Source organism: Perna viridis, chromosome 5, assembly GCF_037379345.1.
Source record: "Perna viridis isolate PV_CMFRI_1.1 ecotype Kerala chromosome 5, ASM3737934v1, whole genome shotgun sequence".
In the NCBI taxonomy this organism is placed as follows: Eukaryota; Metazoa; Mollusca; class Bivalvia; order Mytilida; family Mytilidae; genus Perna; species Perna viridis.
Window position 1 is genome coordinate 4,172,953 of NC_142449.1, and position 27,504 is coordinate 4,200,456.

General features: G+C 34.0%; 1 protein-coding gene across 1 annotated transcript in view; it reads right to left on the minus strand.

Annotated features, from left to right (window-relative positions):
- Positions 1-27,504, minus strand: part of LOC148615661 (uncharacterized) — a 191,876-nt gene that overhangs the window by 39,987 nt on the left and 124,385 nt on the right. The window lies entirely within an intron of this gene.

Below are 27,504 nucleotides of genomic sequence, written 5' to 3' on the forward strand. Positions count from 1 at the left end.
AAACGTTTGTGTTGAGCAGTAACTTGTAGAGTCGAATTTATGTGACTTTTTACGGAAAAATCGAAAATCCCATTTAAGCCATTTTACTGAGCTTAGATACCCTATAGATTTTGATATGGAAATGTCCAGAGAGAAGGAATTGAGCTGTACACTTTTATTTTCAGTGTAGGGTAAAATAATTCTGAACAAAATCTCAAGGCCCTTGATATGGATAAATTTCAAAACGAAAGTAGTGATTTTTGCACCTAGCTACTCATACTTTACAGTTCTTCCTTAGAAGACACATAAAGTATGTTGATATTTTTATGAGAGTTAATGTAAAAGAAAGGATGTCCATCATAATGAAACTCCTCCGGCGCCATCTGTAGTCATGTAAAATTTGCTAGAGCCTAATAGATAGCTTATATTAACATAGAACGTAATGGGGACATGAAATAATGGTATGACACACTTTAATTGACTTATGAATATTGTATAAGTTGGAGAGTTTTGTATTCATTCATCTTGGTGTTCCATAGAAACAGACATCGAACCTGAATATTGCGCCAACTGGTGCACTGCTACGATACATCATGAATTTTGGTGTGTAAGTTTTGTTTTGTTTTTGTTTTTGTTTTTGTTTTTGTTATTATTGTTATTATTTGATGTCCTTCGTAATCAAAATTGTGAATTTAAAAATAAATCAAAGAGTTCAATATTAACCATTTACAACAATAGGCTTGTTTTAAGATACGTTTGAATTAGATCCCTGAACTTTCTTTTTATACCCTATTTTTGCAATTTAACGATTATTTGAGTCGTATTTTATATGTAAAAATTCAAACAATCGGTATAAATTGATTCAGCACATGAGTACCTTGATTTTTTAAAGGAATTGGATAACATTGGCGTTTGTATTCCTTAGAATCAGTCATGCTCTGTTGGAAACTTATATTTCATCGTGAAAATATATTAAAAATGACTGATGGATATGTAATGTTACATACATATATATCTTGTATAATATTGATTTGTTGTAACATGCATCATTAATTTGATCCTCTATCCTACATAATAACACCTAAATGAACTATCCCGTACTACCATACATCGTGTACTAAGTTACAGCCCTAGATTAAATCCTGCGAGGAGGAATGACCCGGCCAGCGAAAGCCATATTTTTATGTAATCTAGCTGGCCGAGTGGTCTAGGGCGCTGAACTTTGTGCAGGCGGTGTTGCCATAGATGTCTCAGCAGTTCGAGTCCCGCAGAGGGAACGACCAAAAAATTGCATCGCAAATTTTACAGTTCTAACATCGTTGGGAATTTTTCAGACCTTTCTATACGTTTACATATCTTCCCTGTATCAATTTTATCCGATGGAGCAGTGTAGCGAATAAAGTCGTCACATTCTGAGACGATAATATATGTATATATATAAATATATATATAAGCAATGAACCTGAACAACAGAGAAGACTAAGAGAAAATGACCATCAATAAAATAAATATGGAAATTGAACTTCTAAAAATAAGATCTGAAAGCAGTGAGGAAAAATTCAAAACAATCGATGAAGAAATGCTCTCAGAAATATCAAAGAAGACAGATGGTCCTACACGAGAAAAAGTTCATAAACTATGGATTGAACAATGCCAAAACGAAGAAATGAACTCATTGTAGAGATGGGAGAAGAGTGACAATTGGTTCAGCAATTATGAAGTTGAATTAAAAAATTCACAAAACCCATTTATAAAGCAAGTCACAGAGAGAACATATGCACAGGTACTAAAAGACGCCCAAGAAAAAGTAAGTACTACATGCATTCCCAGAGGGAAAACTATAATAACAGAAATTACTACAATCGCACTAACAATAAAACACTTAATGGAAAAAGAAGTAATCAAAGAAACAAAAATAGTCCAAACATGGACGAACGAAATCAAAAACAACGTATATACGGAGAAAAAAAATACAATGAACAGTTTTCAGACCTTTCTATACGTTTACTTTATCTTCCCTGTATCAATTTGATCCGATGGAGCAGTGTAGCGAATAGAGTCGTCACATTCTGGGACGTTTGTATAATGTTGATTTGTTTGTGATTTGATATATATAGAAAGGTCTGAAAAATTCCCAACGATGTTAGAACTGTAAAATTTGCGATGCAAATTTTTGGTCCTTCCCTCCTCGGGACTCGAACTCGTACCGCTGTGACATCTATGGCAACACCGCCTGCACTAAGTCCAGCGCCCTAGACCACTCGACCAGATAGGCTATTTGAAAATTTAGCTTTCGCTGACCGGGTCATTCCTACTGGCTGTGGTTGATTTTACCTTTATCAAAGGCACACATAAGCAAATGATAAGGAGCCTGAATGAAAATAACAAAGGGTTTTTTTTATCAAAATTAAAAATAAAAATTAACTGTGGAAAACTTTTTTTAATTGTTTTTCACAGTTATTTTTTATTTTTAATTTTAATCACCCACAGCGTAAGTGATTCAGCTTCTGAATCTGTTTTGATCTTGAACTTTGTGAGTTTTATGCTCGAAAAGTTTTATAAGTTTTATGAGTTTTATACTGAAGAAGGATATCAGTTATCCGAAATATTCTATGTAAATTTTACCATCTTCTGGTGATGTTAAACGAAATAGATGAAGTTCAACTTGAAGATGACCTAGACAAATTTGCTAGATCCCTCAGGCTCAAAGAACATTTTGCTAACAAACATAAATACCAGGATATGGACCCTGACAGTTCTGACTCCGACCATGTAGAAAGTGGCCTATACACTCGAAAATTCAAAAAGAAAAATCCATGGGCTCCTAAACCGAATAAATGTGGCACGCTAGAAAATGTTATTGAAAAAATAAAATCAGATGTCAAACACTTATCCAACAACTACATTCCATCTTTCTTCAACATCACGGCCGATGAGAAAAAAGCAATACAGTCGTTGAAAAACCGTGACGATAGAAGTATAAAACCAGCAGACAAAGGCAGTGCCATAGATAAAAATAACTACATCTCAGAGGCAATGCGTCAAATTTCGGATGAAAGATTTTATAAAAAGCTACCCAGCGACCCTACTTAATCTATTAGTGAAAAAAATCACTTCAGAACTGAACAAAATGTTCAAGGACGGCAGCATTACTGAAGAACAGTTCGAATACTTAAAACCAGAGGATCCAAGACCCGGACGTTTTTACCTTCTGCCTAAAATTCACAGATATCCCTGGACGGCCCATAGTTTCTGCTAATAAACTCCCAACCGAAAAAAATTTCTGAATTTGTTGATTACCATCTCCGACCCCTTGTTCAAAAGCTCCCGTCATATTTAAAATACACCACGGAGTATCTGAGGAAAATGGAATCAATGAATTCTTACCTCCCGAAACTCTTCTGGTCTCCCTTGATGTCACTTCACTCTACACTCCTGTCATTTGTTATCGCGTGGCTATAAATCAACAGATATAGATCGGGGATTTGAACGTGCTAACAACATCAGCAGTAAAGATCTCCTCAAGTACAAACCTAAGAAAAAGAACAAAATGGTTCCTTTTGTGCTTACATACTATCCAACATTTGGGAAACTCTTGCAGCTACTGCATTCAAATTGGGAAAACATTCAAAAACATCCTAAGCTCTCCAAGCTCTTTCCTGGGGCCTGGTCCTTGCATTCCGTAGACCTAGTAGCCTAAGAGATGCCTTAGTAAGAGCAGAGATTTCATCTCCGCCAAAAGAAAATACAACTGGCCAGTGTCGACTATGTGGAGATAAAAGATGCAAGACCTGTACCAAGATACTGCACACCAAAACGTTTAAAAGCTACTGCACTGGAAAGGAAATTGCCATTTTTTGCGACGTGACTTGCGAAAATACCATATACCTTCTCCAGTGCCGATGTGGTATGCAGTACGTAGGTGAACAGAACAACCTTTTAACAGGCATATGAATGGTCATTGCAGTGACTACAAATGCAAATCAGACTACCCTCTAAGTCGCCATCTTAGATCCGCCGGACACACCCAGGAGGATCTCCACAACATTGTTGTTACGATCATAGAACATAATAAAAATGTAAAAGTGTCTCCGGAAAGCTTTTGGATGAAAAAATTAAAAACAACTTCTCCAGATGGAACAAACGAGAACAAATAATCCATTTTTAGGTCTTGGTCTAAGGCTGACACAGCACTACATGCTATACATCAATACGCCGTACTACTATATTTTGACTTTTTTATTTGTTTTCCACAGTTAATTTTTATTTTTAATTTTGATAAAAAGACCCCCTATGTTATTTTTAATCAGGTTCCTTATCATTTGCTTTTGTGTGCCTTTGATAATGGTACAATCACCCACAGCGCACGTGATTCAGCTTTTGAATCTGTTTTGATCTTGAAAAAAGAAACAACCGTTTCATTACACAATCTTAAAATAGCCTATGTTTCAGGATTTGTGGTCACAAATATTTTTGGACAAAAAAAAGGCATTTGCTGCCTTTCAAACATTTTTTGTTAGATCTAATCGTACACGCTTCATTTTTGTGTTCACCTTTATCATATTTTAGCCAAACACGTCAAACTGGTTTGCCTCTAGTAGACGATTTTTAAGGGATGGGGTAAAACTTTATTTTATTCCTTTTTTCAAAAGTTTAGCAACTTTTTTATATATTCCCTAATAGTAAAGATGAAAACAAGATATTATTTTACTTGGATGGAATCAAAATGTTTCAAAGACGAAAATTAAAAAATGACCTCGTGGCCAACTTTAAGACTTTGGTTTTCACGACAACTCTACACTTATCTTTTGGCAAACAATTTTGGATTTATGTTTCTAATGTACATATTTATCAATCTATATGGGTTTGCAAAAATCTCTGTTGGGGGAGTAGGGTTTAGTTATCTGGCCGATGGACAATAAGTATATGAATAATGAATAAATAATTTATTAAAGTGCAACCTGAATTTGCATGTTCAAATACATAGATTACAGATATATTTTCAGCCAGCCAGATAGGCTTACGAAGCACTGTCATATGTACATGAAAATGAGGGTTCTATAAATTTAACGTCATTTGTTATAGGTGAAATAAGTTTGAATAAGCAAGTTTTTATATAACACCACGTCGTATATCTAAACAGTCTATGATATAGTTTGCAACAATTTTGGAATTATTCGTCAGCAGTTCTTTTAGCGCATCTAAAGGAGAGTCAAAAATTATGGAAGATAGTTGTTGTATAAGTTCATTTCGCCTAATTGCGTAACCAGAGCACAAAAGTAGGAAGTGGTTTTCGTCTTCAAGGAGGTTAGAGTTACACACTTTGCAGAATCTACGGTCTAACGGAATATTGCGATAGCGGCCTTGTTCCACTTCAAATGGTAGTGTCCCGCATCGTATTCTGGCAATAACTGATCGCTGTTTCCTCGATAAACAGTTTTTCACATACGCTTCAGTACTAAAATCGGTCTTAAATAGCTTATATGTTCTAAGTTTTGGCATGTCTTGAACTTTTGTATTCCACTCGATTTTGAAATTGTCTGTATGTGTAGTCTTTACTGAGTCAATAATGTACTTTGTCGATATCAAGTCTTGATTGTCTGTATGATTAAGTAAATTTGCCAGACCACTATTGTTCAAAATTGTTTTAACACTATTAAACCATGTATTTTTGTATCGTGCCGAAATCTCAACATCCCAACTAAACACTTTTCGACAAATTCTGGATTCCGGTAAGTTCATAAGTCTACACCACAATCTAATTGCGTTACACTGATTGTTTATATGTACTGGAGTCCATCCAATATCACCCGTTATTGCTGGAATCGGTGAGGTTTTCCCAACACCTAAGAAAGTACGAATAGCCCGATACTGAAGTCTTTCTAATACATCATATCGTTTCAAACCCCAAACGCCTGACGCATAGTCCATTACGGGGATGACAGTATTTTCGTATATCTTTGCGAAAGTAGCATAGTCCATGTTACCCATATGACGATATTTGGAGGCTAACGATCCAAGTGCCCTGCTAGCCGCAACTGAGAGTTCTTTTACAGATATGTTGTAGTCTATATTTTCAGAGACTGTTAAACCAAGATAGCGATATCTATCAACGAAGTCAATTGCTGTATTACCAAGCATAAACGAGAAATCACATCTGTCAGTTGTTGTTTTACGAACATGCATAATCTTTGTTTTATCAATATTCACATGTAAACAGTTTAATTTTGTCCACTCATGTAAGACGTCAAGTTGGCGTTGCAGACCGTATGGACTATCAGAGATAAACACAATATCATCCGCATAAAGTAAGCAGCTTATCATATCCTTTCCAACTTGAACGCCGCATGATAAATTGTTAATTTGTGGTACTAAACAGTCAATGAATAACGCAAAGAGCGTTGGAGCAAGATTATCGCCTTGGCGTACTCCTGTATCAACTGAGAACTAATCGGTGAGTATCCCGGGAGACAAGCGGACAGCAGTTTTCCGTTTCGAATAAAGACATCTAATAGTATTGAACATATTTCCATGTATACCTGAACTTAAAAGTTTATTCCATAAAATAGTATGGTTGACCGAGTCGAAGGCTTTGCTAAAGTCCACGAAACACAAGAAAGTATCACAGTTCATTAGTTTTCTATTATGCAAAATTGTACATAAGGAATAAATATGATCCAGACATGATCTGAGACACCTAAATCCGTTTTGCTCTTCACTCAATAGATTATTGTTCTCAAGATATCTAACAAGTCTTTCATTCATTATTTGACTAAATACTTTAGCGACAGTTGACATAAGACTAATTCCTCTGTATCCTAATGGATCACGTTAGTCCTTTCCATTCTTTAAAATCGGACAGATGATACTTTGGCACCACATATCAGGTACTATTCCATGTGAAAAACAAACATTATATAGTTCATGAAGAATGTTGGTTAGTTTGTCACTTTTCAAAATTTCATTTGGAACATTGTCGACTCCGACTGCTTTACCATTCTTTAGACCATGTACCGCACGTTTAACCTCTTCAATCGATATAGGATCGTTTATACTTTGTTGTTCAGTATCAATCATTTCATTTGTATGGTTCAAACTTTCAAATTCTTGTTCTAACTGTGTGTTCAATTGTTCTAATTGTTCAATAAAATGATTGTCCACATTCTGAATATCACCAGAAAAAAGTTTCGCGTATTCCTGTTTCCATCTAGACAGAATATCGTTTGGGTTATGAGAAACACTACCGTCACCCATTATCACGCTATCAATTGTTTTTGTATCTTTCCCGGGTCCAAGTTTGTTTACTTCCCGCCAAAATTCTTTCGGGTTCTTCTTGTTAAACGTTTTAATATTATCAAGTCTTTGAGCCACATATTTACGTTCTTCTTGTCGTAGACGTTTATCAAATTGTCTTCTCTTTATTTTAAACGTGTTTTTCAGTTCATTTTTAATCCGTCTGTCTCCTTTAAATTGTAAGTATTTTTTCTCAGCTTTGTTTGTTTCTATCAATAAATCTCGTAAATCATTGTTCCAGTATGGTTTAGCATTTCGTCGTTTACGTTTGTCCGAACTTGGTGTATAGTCTTTGTAGTCAACCTTGTTGTCCATTTCATGATGAATAGCTTCAATGAATGATTCGTATATAGTGTTAATTCTATCGTCAATATTGCGGATATCGAGTAAAGAGTCGATAACATTTTCGAGACATCGCATGCATCATTCACTGGTAAATAAGTCTTGCGGTATGTTTGAAACATTATATTTACGTGCCGATTGATATTTTATATTCGTAGTATCAGTGACGTTTTCGGTTGTATCTAATATATTCTTGTTGAGTTGATCACATTCTGAGATTCTAAATGAACAGGTAAGTATAGAGTGATCCGGTAATCGTGCATTCGTCGAAAGTTGAACACCATTTTCAATTATCAGAGACGAAATCAGTTTTGCTTCAAAGTTACGAACATTCGGAAGTACTGTATATGGGACAATAATATAGTCAACTACTGATTTCCCGATGGGTGAAACAAACGTAAAATTGTCTTTCGAGTAATCCCCACGTCCGTTTAGAATACAGCAGTTAGAGTCCTTCAAAAAGTCTAGCAAATAGTCACCAAATGCATTTCTTGTTTCGTCAATAGGAATACGTTTTGGCAAATAGTCTAATGAATCATTAAAATCTTGGAGATTTCCAACTCGTCCATTGAAATCACCACAAATGAAAATCGGACAACCTGTACTATAAAGATACATCTGAGATAAAAGACAGTCATAGAATTCTTGAGCAATGTTACCTCTACTCGATCGCTCGGGTTGTAGATAACACACGCATAAATATAAAGTTAGCTCTGGGTCATCTTTGTTTTTTAAATAAATCCATAAAATGTCATCTCTACTATCGTCTAGAATGTTTACTTCAAAATTGTCATATAGCGAGTTTTTAATTAAAAAACCAATACCTCCACTACCACGCCATGCGTTGTTCGAAATTTGTTTTCTATTGTTTCCAATACAATGATAACCTTCCAAATTAATAGTCTGATCATTTCTCAAGTGACTTTCGCAAAGTCCAACTATATCGTAGTTTAATGCAGTTAAAATACTTTCTCGTAATTCCTTACTATCATCGTTTTGTCGTGTCACATACCAACCATTACAATTCCAACAAGCCAGTCTTAATTCGGCATCGTTACTATTTGACTGGCTTAACTGTTAATTTTGCTTCACGGTTACACGCCCGCCTCGAAATTGAAGTTCTGGAATTGATTTGATTATCTGTCTCATATTAGCGTCGTTGATGCGTTCTTGTCGTGTACGATCTGTTTGTATGTAGATATTTTTGTAATCATTTATGTCTTTTAGTTTTCGTTTGTTCATAAGGACATCAACACGTTGATTTTCATCTGCGAAAGTAACAAGAACTGGTTTCGGCATTGTGTATTGTTTACTCTTCCGTTTTTTGGATTACCGATCTGCTGAGCGCTAACTACACTAAACTCTAATCAAATTGATCTTAGTATTCCGTTAACATACGTCTCCAGGCTATCAGTATTTAATCCTTCAGATTTAATGTTTTTAAATACAAGTTTTGGCTGAACATTTTTCATACTAACAGACGGTAGATCATTGTTTATTTCTTGTTGTTTACTTTCATAATTTGACATTTTAGTTTCCAGTTCCTTTATTTTGTTGTCAACTTGAGCAAATTCTAAAGTCATTTCATCTTTTAGTGTTTTCATGCTCATCTTTATTTCGTTTGTAAATTTTGTCTCTAAATTTGAAATTCTCTGTTCGAGTGACGTTCTCAGGGAATCTTGATTTTGTTTTACTGTCAACATTAGTTTATAAAGGTCAGCAGTGGAAACAGTTTGATCCGACTGGGTAGATGTTGTATCGGATGTTGTCGACATTGTTAAATTAATAGGCTTAGGACAGGAATATGAATAAGATTTAGTGTTCATTCGTTTTGGTGTAGGCCGATAATAATCACTATCTGAATCTGATGTACTGTACCTAGGCCTTTGATTGGGCTGATTTTTGTGTCTCGGCATAAATAATCGGTGCAAATATACCTTTTAATTCTTCTGATATTTTCTTTTACCACAATAAAAGTCTAGATGTTATAATAAATCTATGTTTACACTATAAATTTTCACCGAGAAAAAACAAACGTCCATCTTGTTGAGCCTCACTTTCACAATAAGTATATTACTGTGTTATAATATTATGATAATTGTAATTTAACTAGTGTTTTATGTCCACATGTTGTGTGTTGCTTAAATTGTTCTATGCTATCCAATTCAATCCATTTCAGACTACCATTACCCACTATATCGTTGAAAGCATCATTTTTTACCATTTCTGGGCTTCTCTACCATTGAGCACTATTTGGAAATATAATATGAGACTAGTGCTACCTGGAAAGCTGCTGACGAAACAACCGCTTAGACTTGCCTCGGTACAATCAGTTCTTTGTCCGATATCAGCAGTATTTCAGAGGTTCCGTGTATGCCAAAGCTTCATTATAGGCATAGAACCCTTTCCCGATATTTTGCTGGTTTTTATATTTTATTTCTCTATCATTTAGTTTCTTCCGGTAACAAATAATGATTTAAGAATTACAAAAGTTTCGCAACGGTATGCACCTTACCTAGAAATTCACAGTGAATAAGTAACGGAAACTAAGAATTTCGAGTATAGATAAAGTAGACCGATATAGTTAGCGTCCTCAGCCTTTTGAGGAAGTTTGAAACCAATGGTTTATCTACTTTGTATCACTTAGTGGTGGTAATGGTGAGATATACAATAAATCAAATATTGTAACCGTATTAATTTACGCGGTTTCCGAAAAATCAACATGTTCGCGGGTATAAATTCTCGCGGTTTGAAGAAGTAAAATTTTTCAATAATGTCGACAGTGTTTGATTCCTCCTTTGATCAGTTATTTTACCGATTATATTTGAAATAAAATAATGACGGCCGTTATGACAACATTAACAAATGGACAAGTCCACATGTACAGCTTCTTATGGCCACTTTAATCTAACACTGTATACGTATGTAATTCTACAAGAACAAAAAAAAATTGCCCAAGCTTTAGCTAATTGTAGGGATTAACTTCTGACACTTTAATTGCCTGTTTACGGGTTAGTTGTTTATTGACAGTTCTCTGCGTCTGTATTTAATGGTAATCTTTTATCGGAGGTTTTTAGGTTCCGGCACATGTCGGTATTCCGGATGATGAAATTAGCGACAGATTGGCAAAGCAAGCTCCATCGAACCCTACTATTGGTGTCAAAATTGGGTTAAGTTCAAAAGAGTTTATTTCTATTACTTCCAAAATCTTTGAACAAAAATGACAGACAAACTGGAAAAATTCGAATCTCATTTGGCATAAACAACTTAAACCTAATGTTGATGTAAAACCAGCATTTTACAGTGGAAAAAGAGCATCAATAAAGAACTGCGCTTAAAGCGCATGATATACCCGTTGCCATTTTAACTTGTCATTATGCTTCTAATGAATTTATATGATCAACTAGAAATGCTGTTAGCCCTGTCAAATACCCTACCCCCCAAAAAAAAGTGAAAAAATGCACAAAAAACTTGGCACTACCTCAAGTTGAACCAAGTTTGTTGTCTTGATTTTTCACCCATACATTTCTATCTTGTCTATATGTTTAAAACATACTTTTCTGACAATGTTACCAAGTATCTTATATTTATTAATGAGTCGATCATCATAACAAATGGTCTGTTTTAAACGATTTTTCAACGAATAAAATTTCCTTGGCCGGTTTCCAACGGAAGCGTATTAGGGGCATCTTTTTTTAAATTGTCGACTTTAATCTTGGAATTATCAACATTAATCTTGGAATTTCCAACTTTAATCTTAGAATTATCAACATAAATCTTGGAATTATCAACATTAAACTTGGAATTATCAACATTAAACTTGGAAATTCCACCAACTTTAATCTTGAAATTATCAACTTTATATTAATCATGAAATTATCAACTTTATATTAATCTTGGAATTATCAACTTTAATCTTGGAATTATTAACATTAAATTTGGAATTATCCACCTTAATCTTGGAATTATCAACATTAATCTTGGAATTTCCAACGAGTGTCGGATGAATGAGTGTTGGACTTATGACATCTCGTCACCAAATAACTGAATATCATGACGATTCTACCGTACCTTTGTATTCAGGGGCGGAACCAGGATTTAAAGGGGATGTACAATTGACCGGGGGGTTGCCCTTGACCTAAAAATAAGAAGAATAGGCAAATAATAATACATCGTCCGTAAAAATATTGATAACTTAAAATATATTAAAATCTGCATGCCATTGGGTACATCTGTTTTAAAAAGGAAATGAAGTATGATTGCATGCGAAACGTTTTTTCGCACTAGTTCTGGACGTGAAGATATTGATGTGATATTTAGTTTTATCATGACGAGTTTGAATTTTGTTCCGGTCTGGTGATGTTATAGATAACATCGATAGTCCGACACTCATAAGTTTGACGCTTATTGGAAATTCCGAAATTAATGTTGATAATTCCATGATTAAAGTTGACAATTCCAAGATTAATGTTGATGATTCCAAGATCAAAGTTTGAAATTCCAAGATTAAAGTTGATAATTCCATGATTAAAATCGACAATTTAAAAAAAAAATAAAAGTAAAAACGGATGGCCCTAATACGCTTTCGTAGTTTCCGGCTTTTTTAAGGTTACAGACCACCAATTCAACCAACGAGCATTTGGAAAGTACGCAAAAAATAGTCCTACGCAGAAATTACCCCTGTTCCTCATAGTGCTGTGAAAAAAGTTCTCATCTTATTTAAAAAATTTAAACAGTTTCTGAAATGAAAAACATTTCTGTACATTTTATAGGTGCATTTTGCTTCTTGTGATGTGAAGCCTAATCTCCATAATGATTTTTAAATATACCACTATCTTGTGAAAACACTGGGATTTCCCATGCTATTTATAGACCCTTCACTTCCGGTGACCAGTACTGCACTGCAAGTCTGCTAACCCCACATGCCATTCTGAGGATTGTGAGCTGACATATGTAGAATCATGCTGATATATAGTCCTCTGCAGGTTAAACTTAAGGTAAAGTCCAGAGAAGCCATTGAATATTGTGAAATTAGCATAGAAGCCTATGGGAAGTGGAATTAGTGGTTTTTAGCCTTAAAGAGTGAAACTTCATAACACAGAAACGTAAAATTTGACATTTAAACAAATCGGAATGAGCTTACTTCAATAGATCTGAACAATTCACGAAAGTTTCATAAAAGTTAGTGAAAGTGTTTTCGAGTAATTGTGCGAAAACTTGGAAATCTCCCTTTTTTTAAGTAAAAAAATTCATAACACGGAAACGAGAAATCTGAAATTTATAAAAATCGAAAGGCAGCTTACATCAATAGATATGAACAATGCAACAAAGTTTCATTAAAGTAGGTGAAAGTGATTTTGAGTTATTGGCCGAAAACTTCAAAAAAAAAAAAAAAAAAAAAACCCTTTTTTTAAGTAAAAAAATCATAACACGGAAACGAAAATCTGAAATTTATAAAAATCGAAAGGGACCTACGTCAGTAGATATGAACAATTCACCAAAGTTTCATTAAAGTATATGAAAGCGTTTTTGGGTTATTGTCCGAAGTGTGGACGACGGACGGACGGACAACCGTATACTATAATACGTCCCGTCTTTGACGAGCGTATAAAAACAATTACTAGACTCAGACTGGGCACAACCATACTACCAGGTCAAATTTGAAAATATGTTAAAGATATATCGCCTTTATGCCAAAAATGTGGAGTTTCAGAGGACATTAAGCATGTCCTTATAGATCGTATAGAACACCATCAAGCGCGTTTGGAACTCAAAGAAAATATTCACAAATTGGGTCTTCACATTCTTTCGGAACTAAACCTTAACTCCACCAAAATCAGTTCAGCAACAAGTCTGGTCAGCATTAGCGCAATTTATTTCATTGGTTATCATAGTAAAATATAGCATACTTTTGTTTAAAATGCGATGGTCATGCAGCGCATTGGTTACAGTAGGGTTTAAATCTCATAAAAGTAAAATAAATAAGGATAATTTTTTTTTTAATTTCAAATAAGATAATCCACACCCTATATATCAAGTGTAGCACTGATTTCAGCCAAGCAGTTTCTGGTGGTCATGCGACACACTTATACAAATGTAGGGTTAATATTTAATGTAATAAAACCAAGACCAACTATTCTTTTCTGACATATTCATACACATTTATCTTGAATAATATCATCTTTAAATAAGTTAACAGCCTTATTTAGAGCAGCTGCATTGATTTCAGCCAAGCAGTTTCAGGTGGTAATGCGGCGCTCTGGTAACAATAAAGTTCAAATTCATTTTTCAATAAAAAAAAAAACAACAAATAATATATAATTGAATTAAAATAAAACTAATCACCTGATATGGGGTTCCACAATAAAATATATTTATACACAGTCTCTCATTTTATTTATTTATTTATTATGTATTTATGTATTTATTTATTTATTTATTTATTTTTGTTAATCATGTACGCATATGCTTATGAAACAAATCTACCGCACCGATAGCTCCAGTCGTGTATAGTTTAATGTCACATGCGTTCTTCTTAAAAAACAATCAAACTTAATCATAATGCTAAAGTCCCAAATAATAAAAAAAAATATTTGATTATTTCTTATTCTACTCTTTTATTTTACTACCTTGGCTTATAAATACATTTCTAATTTGGTTCTTTGGCTAAACTTTTGGCTTTTCTTAAGTCTACGTGTAAATTTTGTATTTATATTTACACTTGTTAAATTCTAAAAGTTGACCAATCTAACCAATAGTAATCAATCCAGTTTTCAAACATAAAAAAGAAACCCATTCACAGAAGCTGGAACGGTCTCGTGTGGCGTTAGCAATACTGCGTAAGAAGGGTGCACTATACAGTTACATTAAGGCGCACTGTCGTTTGGCTAGATCCTTCAATCTCAGTTTCCGCTATATAGATGACCTACACTTAGAAATCGATGGTAAAGGAAAACTATTGACCAAACTTTACGACAAACGTGATGACTTTTCATTCAGAATTGTCAACTTTCCTTTCATCTGTGGCAACATCCCTTCGGCTCCTGCGTATGGAGTGTTCATATCACAACTCATACGTTATGCCAGAACTTGCCGAAACTACGCAGACTTTTTGTATCGCGCTAGAACTTTAACAAATAGGCTTCTGGAACAGAGTTATGTTGCTACAAGATTGAAGTCATCACTACAGAAGTTTTATGGCCGTTATCATGAACTAGTGGATCGTTATGGTGTATCCATCAGCACCATGAAAACTGATTTATTAAACGGGTCATAGTTTCCTTCCTTCGTTTGTCTATCCCGGACTTGACTTTTTATGAGCAACTCGGCGGGTGTTTCTAGAAAAGCAGAGGACGCTTACCCTACCGGTGCACCTGGTCCATGCTCCCAGTTTTTAGTGGAGTCCGAGTTGCTCATTTACTTTTGTTACTTTGTTAGTTTGTATGTATGATTTTAGTTACTTTATGTTCTTTGTTGTGTATGTCTGTTTTCCATGTCTGGTCTTTGTCCCTGGATTACATTCTTTTGATAACCGCTATAACCTTGGTTCCCTTGATTACTCTTTGGCACACCAAGTTATCCCCATCAAATTTTGTAAAACTTAAAATTAAAAGTTGAAATTTGGTGGATATATTGTTTAAATGTAGTTAAGCATTTATACATAGACAGATGTAATACATGTAATGGTAAACATGTGTAATTTAAATTAAGAACGGTATCCGGAACGTTCCAGTCCCCTGCCGCATTAGGTTCTCTCCTCAGTATCAGATGGGGCGGATTTTCAAAATACCTTATTTCGCACGAACTTTTGGAACTAAAATTGTGAGAGAATGAATCGAAAATGGATTTATTATTTTTACCCTTTTTCCACCTACTTCATGCATGCTTTCATCCTGTGGTCGTGTCTAAGTGCCTGATATTTTATATAACATAGTATTAGGCTGTTAGTTTTGGAAAGGCACCCCTGCTTTGTACTAAAGCTCAGTAATATTTTTTTCAGTATGTTACCATGCTACTGGATTTCATAACAATAAACACTAAATTACTTATAAATGACTTGTACCTCCACACACCAAGGATTGAAAAAATATGCACTTTTTAATGACAAAACACTAGAAATTTATGTGCGAACTGCCTCAAAACAGCCTTATTTCAACAAAATGAGACCAAATTTTAAGGAATGACCTAACTGCATTGTACTATCTAACGTCGTGTGCTAGCACGGTAAAAATCTGGGAACTACGCCCGGCTAGACAAGGCAGTCTAAATTTACATACACTTTTTGGCCCAGCATAAACTTTTCGGCATTCTAAATAAGCATACACCTTAGGTAACTAAAATTGTATAAAATTAAATTTGCACTTTACCTTTGGATATTCACTAAACCACACCCATTTGACTCTAAAAAGCATACACTATTTGGTAATCTATATCACACAGTTCTTCCGCCTTCTGGGTCCGGCTGGTTGTCCTTGGCTCTTCTCTATCCAACTTGGCATTTTCCTCCTTTACAACTTGGTCCAACTTTCATTTTATTTTTACTTTTCAAATGATGCTGTAATTTTGTATTTAATAACCAACATTTCAATAATTCACAATTCATATTTACTTTTATTAGTTATCTATTTCTATTATTTTGTTAAATATACAATTAAAATAAATATCAAAATTATTTAAAGCCCACCAAATTGGGCCGTCCGTGCGAGACCCGACACGGTAGTCAAGGACGTTAAAAAACCCTTAATAGTAGTACGGTGGTTACCTGTAATGTGTTTGACACTTATATTTTGTTCTTTTTTCGTGAATAGAATATTTTGACAGTATTGATTTCTATTCTTTGATGCGCTAGGTACTCTACGGACCCTGATACAAATCATTATATATGCAAGATCATGAATTTAGAAATGATAACCCACGTGTTTTAACTGTATACATTTTTATCAATTTAGATCGAAGATTAGAATTGATATAGCAACGTGAAAATTAACATGCTTACAGAATGTCGACAACGTCATGATGGCGACAGTTGAGACCAGTTGAACATTTGATGTAATTACTACCATTACTTATACGGGTCACCAACAACAATATGTTTTATTCTACAAATAGGGCTTATTCCACAAACATTTTGAATTAACGGTTGTTTCAACATTTTATTTATTACAATACAGAATATAAAGTGTAAATTTTTGTGAATAGGCTATATCAAAGTTGCATAATGTGGTACTGATCTAGGTAACCCTATCCTGACAGTGGTAATGAATAATGTGGTACTGATCTAGGTAACCCTGACAGTAGTAATGAATAATGTGGTACTGATCTAGGTAACCCTGATAGTGGTAATGAATAATGCATGAAGATTTAATTGTCTTATCATTGGCAAGACAAACCAACATTTACTTGATGAAATATAATTTCGGTAGAGAAAGTGATTTGTCTAAATAAAAAAAAACATGATACATTCTGTTTTATAATCAATTGAAAAATCAGAGTTCTGTTTTACTAGTCTTTTTGTCCTCTTTTATAAATTCACCAAATAGAGGCTGCCCGGATGGGCATTGCTCAAGCTCTTCGGTACAACAACATGTTTCGTCTACCCCTTGAAAACACATTCCACCCTTGGCCTCACACTTGCCACCTATATCTTGACATCCATAGACATTTCCAGGGTCTTGAATACAACTATCGGCTAAACATGACGTTGTGGACAGCAGCAGGAAAAAAAACCGAAACAAACTATTCATTTTGTCTGAAAAGTCAAGAAAAACAAACGATTACATGTATATCTTTTTTATTTATATACTTTGACAAAAAAAACAAACATTAAGTTACTAGTCCGTGAACTTGGAAGGTCCACTGTGCATCCTTATCCCCTACCACTCAATTGCTTCTTTGTGATTTTCAGGTACTTTTATTCTTATTCTTATTTACGTATTAATTTGTCACCAAAGAATGTTCTCTGATTTTTTTAGTATAGCCTCCTGGGTCAAAGAGCTTAGATTTTTTGTGATTCAATTGTTCAATGCTTTTAAGTCAGTAAGCATTTCTGGGATATCACAAATGAGGTAAAGTATCATTTTCAGATATTATGTAGCCCATTACTCAGACTCAAGATGGCGGCTAGAACCTACGGTTATTAAGTCAAATATAATATATTTATCTTTATACCAGCAAAACAAAGCTAAGACATTATGAAAATCTGTGGGGAAAAATGAATGCTATAACAATTGAAACGTCAAAACGAAACACTAAGTTTTCAATTTGAGCAAATAATGTTGAATACATCGTTATCACAAATCATTATCTTGATTCTTAATGCCAAAAATGCGAGCTTTAATGCGCTGGTATGCTGCAAATGAGTATTTTGCTTCACACTGCGTCCCGTTTTATAAGGGTAGGGGTTATGTTTTTAATTTTTGTGGATTTTTTTAGAAACTATTTTTTCTTGTTGTCATGATAAAGAAATTAAAAATATCTATCGAATGATGCGAAATATTATTATGCTTGACTGTCAGCTTTTGACGTGCAATAAATTGTAGAGTCGATTTATCACCCGGGTCAACACGCTATATCGTTAACATAATATATTGATAACGATATCGCGTTAACCCGGGTGATTTATGGTAAACTCGATCCTATTTTTATCATGATATCATAATGATTAATTGTGGCACTACTTAAGAGGAACAAAAACAAATCAGCTATTTTTTTCTGATGCATAAATGCTCTAAATGTTTTGACACTTGAATTTTCGTTGAGGTAGGGATGCAATTCTTGCATTTAACTCAAAAACCGAAAAGTATGATAACATTTGCCACAAGATTGGGCTGGTGATACTGTTGACTTGTTCCGTTCAGTTTATACTTGGGCGACAAATAGATTCGTAAATTGGAAGAATAAGGGTACTTAAAATCATACGGAAAGTAATGAGTGGGGAGGATGCACGGATAGGGTTTTTTTCTTCTTTTTTTGTGGGGGGGGGTCTCAACCCACGTACAATGTATTTATATTTACAGTAAATTGACGTCTCTTTACATATATCCTCGAACTCGTACCGCTGTTACATCTATGGCAACACCGCCTGCACGAAGTCCAGCGCCGTTTTCAGGCCCTGCTATAAGTTTACGTCATCTTCCCTGTATCAATTTGATCCGATGTAGCGAATAGAGTCGTCTAATCCTGAGATGTTTGTATATATATATATATGTATACTTACTATTTTTTAAATTATTCACCTTTTCACCAATAAAACATCATATTATTGTGATATTACAATACGAAGCGAATGAATACACCGACCCTCTACAAGTTCCTATCAAAAGTGAACGAAATATCCGGTACACTTTAACCAAGCTAGTCATCAGCAAGGTGGTACACAATGCGGAACATTAGAACATCATTAAGTCATCTTAATTAAGAGTGTAAACTGTAATATTACCTGTCTCGACTGGTCACATGGAAAACACGTGTTTGACGTCAAACGTCGAATATTTTAAAAATGGACACGGTGAAGCTCTGATAAAATTACGGATGATAGTCTCCTTCCGTTATTGGTGCTCTGGGAAATTAAGTGTACTCTTGAAGTTACCCACTGCTAAATCTTCGTGGATTTTTTTGCTGCGTCTTTTTAAGATGATTTTCTTTTGCAATTTAATAGTTCAAGTATTAGTTATGACTAGATTTAAATCAATGAAAAAAATGATTTACAAAAACTATTTAGCACATTTTACACTTTTATTGTTGTACTAGTAGATTGTTCCATCAACATTAAGGAAAAGCCTTGCATCATTTTATTAAAATTACCTCTTTCAGAAGTATTTTAGTGATAGATGTAAGTTGAATCGTGCATGATGATATATAGAACGAACTTCCCACAAGCTAGCTATATACAGAAATATATAGCAAACGGTACTCGAAGCGCAAAACTTAGTGAACGCATCGAAAATTTTGCCAAATAACTGATAACCCGGGATGTTAACACGGCAACTCTAGTTAAAATAAAACTGTACTAATAAACTCATAGCCCATATTCGTATAATTGACCATGGAAGCATTGTTTGAGCAATATAGTCCACTGATGTATTATTAGTAAACTGTCTACATAAAAATGTCATCAGATAAATCATTTCCAGAAAAAAGGGGTTCTCAAAGAACTCTGGCGTGCAAAAAACGCATAAATTAAATTTTCCAGTAATTCTATTTGTCAGACAGATTTTCATCAAAAATAACTTTATCTTGATCCTTGGTAATCAGACCCCGATTACATACCCTATCACATATTTTGTTTATGTCACAAACTTCGATGTATACTTTAGAGCTCGAATCTTCTAAAAGCATTTCATAATAATACATTTCGATTAACTGAGAAAAAAAACCTAGACAAGATTCCACACTGGTATACAATCGCAGGTGTCTATCTATACAAGGATCAATTATATATTATTAGATTATTTAATGTTTTTTTTCAACGAGAGGGAATTTCTCATGCTGATCTGACATGGGCATGAGAAACTATATATCTTTTTATTACTCAAACACCATAGTACCATGGTACAGAGAACAAATTCAATACAATTTACATAGATACATAATATACATAAGAAGTGTTGAGTCACATTCATGATGAATTTCAATATATATAAATTTTGAGAACTACCCTGGAGACAACATCTTTGTAATTTGTCTCATAACTTTACATAAATTGTTGAGAACAGAAGGCGATGAGCTATTCATCAAAGCTTTAAAGTTAATAATATTTGGTCTCAACACATTTTTCTGCGAGAAGGATTTTTCTGTCACTATCAAACGATGTGCATTTAAACAAATAATGGAACTCATCCCCAATATCTCCCGAATTGCATAAATGACATTTTCTATTTTCTCTACTTATATTTTGCCAACGCCCACTTTCAATAGGAAGGTTATTATTCAAGGTTCCAAATCTACAAGGAGTAACAATATTTTTGTCATCTAAAATTCTGAAATAGCTTTCACTTCCAAAATCTTCTTTATACAATCTATAATTCAGAGATTTAAATGAGTTTTTCACTTTTAGAGTTCCACGACTGTTGAAATTGGTCCAAAAGGCTTTGCTTACTTGTCAAAAATATCCAAGATGCATTATGCTCGTGTTATTTGTCCCAAACAAAAGACAAACCACACTCATCTAGTATTGATTTAACCGTTCTTTTACCTAGAATATTCTGTCGCCATATTTTTTAAGAGCTAGGTTAAATCAAATTGCAGGTAGCTTTTTCAGAGTTTCCAGTAAGTAACTAGTTAAAGCCAAAAATTAATGACCCTCAGTTTAATTTTGATTTCAATGGATATCTGCCTAGTTCCCCGTAAACCATAAAATCCGGGGTTGACTGTTTGAAATGCATTAGGGTCTTACATAATTTTAGAAGTACCCTTTCAATAACAGTATTAATTTCAATACCCAAACTTCGCAACCGTATAAGAGAACAGGTTGTATAACACGGTCAAATAAATCTAACTGGCATTGCAGAGATAAGTTGTGTAATCTGCATTTACGTAGAACATCGTACATGGCTCGATTCGCTTTTTCTACGTTTGCCCTTTTCGCCTTTGAAAAGTTACCTGTTCTTGACAACAATATTCCTAAATAATTGAAACTATCAACCGTATCAAGAGATGCATCGTTGTACAACAACTTTACTCTTGCTAACATTTACTTTAAGTGTCCACAATGTGCACTAGTCATAAAGTGCATAAAGTTGTTTTTGTAGATCGTTTTCTGATTCAGGTAGCAACACCGTGTCGTCAGCATATAATATAGTGAAAAGATTTAAAACATGAGAGAGTTCCGTTTCAATTTCTTCTGTTAGAAGATTCAGTCCATGAATATTTCGAATTTTGGAAAAGTCTTCTAAATCAATGATATATTTGAAAGGAGAATAGGTAAGTTTTATCCTTGTCTGACACCTATGTTACAAGGAAAGAAATCGGAATGTTCTTTCCAATTAAATACTCTAAACATTATATTATTGTACATATTAACAATTACATTAAAAATTTTACCATTTATCGTATAATTAATAAGTTTTGACCACAACCCATGCCGCCATACAGTATCGAAGGATTTAGCAAAGTCAACAAAGGCACAAAATAGTTTCTTTTTCTTCTTTTAGTAGTTTTATTGATGAATGAAGCGTTTAAAGCTATCGATCATAGACTACCCTTTTCTGAAACCAAACTGGATTTCTTTCAGAAGTAAAGAATTTTCAGGAAAGTTGTTCAGCCTAGTATTCAATATTGCGGTGATTAATTTACGAAAACAGCTTAAAATTGTGGTCGGCCTATAGTTATAGGTCATTTTTATCACCCTTATTCTTGTAAAAGGGAATAATATTGCCATTAGGACAACTCCTGAATCAAAAATTAAGTTGAAGATTTTAACATATAAAGGAATCAAAATATTTGCCGTACTTTTAATATATTCATCGACTATGACAATCAAATCATCACCACGGGCTTTAGAGTTTTTAAGACCTTTGATACATTTAAATATTCCTGTTTCTGAAATTTATATCGTCATTCAACTCAAATGTATTATCATCTGAGTTCAAAGATGAAAAAAAAACATCTATTGGCACGGATGTTTGGTTTCTGGTCCTATTTGATCTTGTGTTTAATATATCACGAAGCTCTTTAAAATTATATGATTTTAAGTCTTTGAGCTTATTTCTCTTATGATTCTGTAGCTTTTCACAGCATTGTTCATTTCACATTTATAGGCTTTCTCATTTTCTTTCATAATTTTTATCTTTTCAGCCGTACGATGGTTTTTATAACGACTTGTGTCAATTCTAAAAGTTTTTCTTTTTTACCAGCTGTCGCTATTAAACCATGGTTTGTTTTCTTTCTTACAATGATGAGAACCATTTGGTTTTAAAATGTAAGATCCAAAGACCTGTTCTGCAGGATCAACCAAAATATAATTCACCCGCGATTTGAAAAAAAAGTATCAAATAATCTGTATACCGCTGTTTTGCTAAAGTGTAAGGTATTAGTTTTCTTTTATTTTCAGTTTTCCTAAACTAAATATTTTTTTAAAGTTTTTTAAGCGGTGCATTTTTTCTTTCCGGACTTTTCTGACGTCATGTATGTTGTGCAGCTATACGATAATTTTCATTCTCACTCGACTAGCAAGACCGAAGGGATTTTTAAAAAAAACAGCGATAAATATTTAAAAGGATTTTATCTAAAATCTTTTTTTGCAAAAAGATGAAGAGACTGTATTGTAACAAACCATGCAAAGCCTTGCACAGTTTTATGTATAGTCAATTTATTCACTAGTTTCCAGCCAGCTTGAAATATTTTACGGCCAGGGACTGAAAAGCATGTATTTTTTGTGCAATTTTCTCTTTTCCGATAAGCAGCAATTTAAGGAATAATTCGTGGTCGAGGGGGTAGAATTGTACACGTTTTAACATGGATACCGCATTTATATTCTATTATTTAACACCGAGCGACATTGAGGTGTTAAATGAGAATATAAATGCCAAACCCATGTTAAAATGAGTACAAATCTACCCCCTTCACGAATTATTTCTTTTCTAATATGACAAATACGGTATTTTTTGTGACAAAAATTTCCCAAGGCGTAGCCAAAGTAACGGCTGTACCGTTTAACCTCCCTGTATGGAAGTTGGATTAAATTTGTATATTTATGTCATCATATGTGTTAAATGTGTGTATCTATAAAATGGATTTCAATTTGATAACCTCTCAGCCGTTAGAACGTCGCGTAAACGTTTTTAAATGAGTGTTGTGTCTCGAAGCGACAGCGAAAGAAAAGAGACAGTGCGCAGGTGCTGAAGGTGGGGTTGTACCGACATGTACCGTTTGACGATATGAAGTCGTCATATTAGAATTAGTACAAATAAAATCTGGACCACTGCATTTTATGGATTCAAGTAATGAACGATATTACACGGCTGACGTCAGCTGTCCACATTCACGATAAAGGTGTTTTATGTCGCATAACTGTCGGACTAAATATTAATTGGTCAAATATATCTAATTGGTATTCGCCTCAGTTTGCTCACTTTAAAAAAAACGCATCAATAAACAAATGCATACAAAAGTGGTTACACTTCACTCGACCTTATCAAACGTATACCAAAATATATATTTTTTTAAATCGTAATGAAGAGAAACTCACTCGGTGAGAAATTCTTAAAATTTTCAACAGAGAAATGTAATTTAACAATTATGTCAGCTTGATGCAATATCATGTTTTGTGGAACACTCAGAGATATGGGCCTCGATCGATATCTCTTTTGAGTGTTCCTTAAAACATGTTATCATATGCTTATAGAAAATAAGTATCATTTCTTACTGTATAATAAAGCAACTTTTCGGGCCAAAAATTATATATTTTTCAAGACTGTCTAAGCGGGCTGGTATCAAAATGTTATTACATGCTTCGGAATGATATTATATGGCTTTGCGTAGTGATATTACACACATTTCCGTAAACGCTCGGCAATTATCGTATTTGTTTACAGTATGGCGTCTAGCGACGAAGCAGACGAACAACTGGGTATGATGGAGATTGACGATACCATGGAATATATAGAGCCTTTGAAGAATATTGATACAAAACGTAAAACTGAGTGATATGAAAGTGCTATCGCGTTGGCAGGAAGAACATTCAGAACAACGACAAATTGAAGAAATTCCAGTACTTAATACTGGCCGATATTTATAGTATGCAATATACCATTGGTTTGTTGATTTTCAAAAGGCATTTGATACTGCCATACACACAGCAATTAAAACTTAAACTTCTTGATCAAGGAGTAGGATCTTTATTTTATAAAATGTTAAAATATATTTATCTAACAGTAAATCCTGTATCCGCAGAGGTAAAAATAGAACAGGTTGGTTTGACAGCAGTAAGGGTCTGACAGGGCGATAATTTAAGCCCTTACCTCTTTCAAGTAGTTATAAACGACCTCCCTAAATGTTTTTCTGGTCTTCTAGATTCTATATTAAACTAAACAATCGCACAGTAAATTGTCTCATGTATGCAGGTGATGTCATTATTTTATCAAAAAGCAACTGGATTACAAACAAAATTAGACAAATTAAGCAATGATTGTAAAGATTGATGTATGGATGTCAATACTAAAAGACAAAAGTTTTTATTTTAAATAATGCTTGCAGAAATTTCTCCCGGAACCTCTATGGTTATGAAATCTGACATAACGTATGAGTTGTGATATGAAAACTCAATACGCAGGTGCTGAAGGGGTGTTGCCATAAATAAAAGCTAGGAAAGTTAAGGACAAATAACCTTCGCGGTATGGCTTTATCGAGCAAATACTAAAAACTCTGAGGGTGAATAACGAATCTTCAATTTCTGGTACAGCGTAGCAAAATTTTAAAAGTACTGGACACTAGGAGGTCATATACACATTTTTATGGGTCACAAGAACATATACACATTCACTATAAAATTCTTGATCAGAGATTAATAGTATAATTAATTGGAAGGAGTGAATTACCAAAATATGATCACGAGTGCCGAAGAACGCATAGATATAACGAGTGGGCGGAACTTGTTCCGCGCACGAGCGTTCTTGGCATGATTGTCCTATTTATTATATAGATTTCCTCAATTATTCGTTGCTATTCCCAACATAAATTTAAAATTTTGTGGACGGCGGATCGATTTCAAAGTTGTGACGTTTCGGCGGGATAAAGACCGAGAGTCCGTGAATTATCGAAATTTATTTCACTGGAAACATTCGATAAAACACTGCTCTCTATATAATAACATTTAGTATCTACCATTGTTATCTACCATTTTCATTATGGCAACATGTATTTTGTGCTGCTATAGGCACGCGAAGGTCCTGATTTGTTTTTGTTTTGTTTTGTTTTCGACTTTATTACGTTTTAGAGAACAGCTGAGTTGATTTGTCTGTCCTCCGCCCTCCTGGCGATGCGCGGAAACAATATATGAAGCGGTCACTGGCGAAACATAATTGATACTGTCTCTTTATTCAGTATTGTGTGCAATTATCATTTATGTCAAATTATAATTGAATTAAAACCTTGTGGAACAATTCCATTGAGATCTGTATTTTATTTATTGTTTTGCCAAGAGAACAAACCAAGGTTTTCTTTTGTGGTTCAATTTCAACCCTCCAGTTATGGTCTGGAATCAGAATAATATTTGCTTTTGGTTCCTTATTCCTAATTTTTCAAGTCACAAATCAATCCAATCTTCATTTTATGGTTTACAATTCCACAGAGACCCATACACAGTCACTCAAGTAATTGTCCAGAAACCAGGAAAATGATTTTGATGGATTCGTAAACAGTTCCAGCCACACTCTCTCTCCCCCCCCCAAAAAAAAAACCAAAAACATAGAACATAAAACACAAAAAAAACCAAACAAACAATTCACATTTTCCCTTTGTGGTATGAAACCTTATCGTACAGTTTCACTAATACACTACAGTTATTGTCCGGAAACTAAATAGTCTTCAGACCCACGGCGGTGCCATTCCACTATAATGCATCTCTGCTGATATAATTCCCATTAATATTAATTAAATAGTCTTTTATGTACTGGTGACCTAAAATACATATGAATTTTCAAAATAGAGTTTATTACTAAGTTCAAATGATGCAATTTTAAGCGAAAATATTTTTAGCAGCAGTAATGGGAGGAATATAGAATCATAATTTTTTTTCTGTCCATGGCCTAGTAAAAAAATGCTCTTATTTGGATTGTCTTTAAATTAGCTGTAAGGAAACAAGTACTATCTTTAAAAAAAAGAGAGCCGACGCAGTAAAATTTTGTTCTTTTTTATTTCTAAGTTTCTACATTTCCTTCAAGAAAATAACACATGGCACGCAATTTGTAAGGTTCCAATAAAGTTTTTTTTCGAACGCAATTCCAAATTTTCGATGCAGATTTTTCGAACGCCACGAAGTTATCAGTATTTGGTCATTCGGGAAAAAGAACTGCGATCAGATTGACTTCCGTTTCCATAGAAGGGTGTCCCTAAGGTCAAAGGGTAAATAGCGAAGCTATACAGACTGCGTCGGAAAAAGGATTTTAATTCAGGTCCGCACATGCAAAGAAAAATATTTAAATTAGAAATCTTTTCCACCTTATAGAATAAGTTCTCACTGGTTAGACATAGAAAATGGAAGATATAGGAAACAAAGTGCCGGTTTGTCTTTTATGCAAGAACAATTAAGTTGAAGATGAATTTCATTTTAACTTTGAGTAAATATTCACAATATTTTAAAGGATTGCGATGAAGTAACAGAAACGATTTTTTTTTAAATCGAGACTTGAATACGAGCGAATATAACAATTGAATAAAAATTCATTCCTAAAGAAAATTGCATACAATTCATAAAAAAAAGTTTTACAGTAGCATGGAGCAAGGAAGAACTTTACTGTATATAATATAAGTAAATTAGTACAATTTATATATACTTCCAAAAAACAGAATCAACCATATGAAATCTTCCTAGTATTAGAACGTCGATATATGGCGTTGATTAATATTTGACAAAACACGACATAAGTGTTTCAAGACCGACAAAATCAATGCAGACACTACAGGTTAAAATTTTTGCTATTGAAAAATGGAAAAAAAGAAAAACAAGAAAGAGCTTCCTTCTATGGCGATATAAAATGCTTCGCTGGGTGCAGGTCCACCCCCTCCCCCAATTCCACCTCCAGTTTTCCTTTTGTGGTATATGGCACCTTGTGTTGTGGTTCAATTTCAAAGTGATAAGTTAATTTATACTCAAATTATTGATATAAACCGAACCCCTTAGACAAAGCTTTAATATGATATTTAACTGTTGAACTTTTTTTAAGCAAAATACAT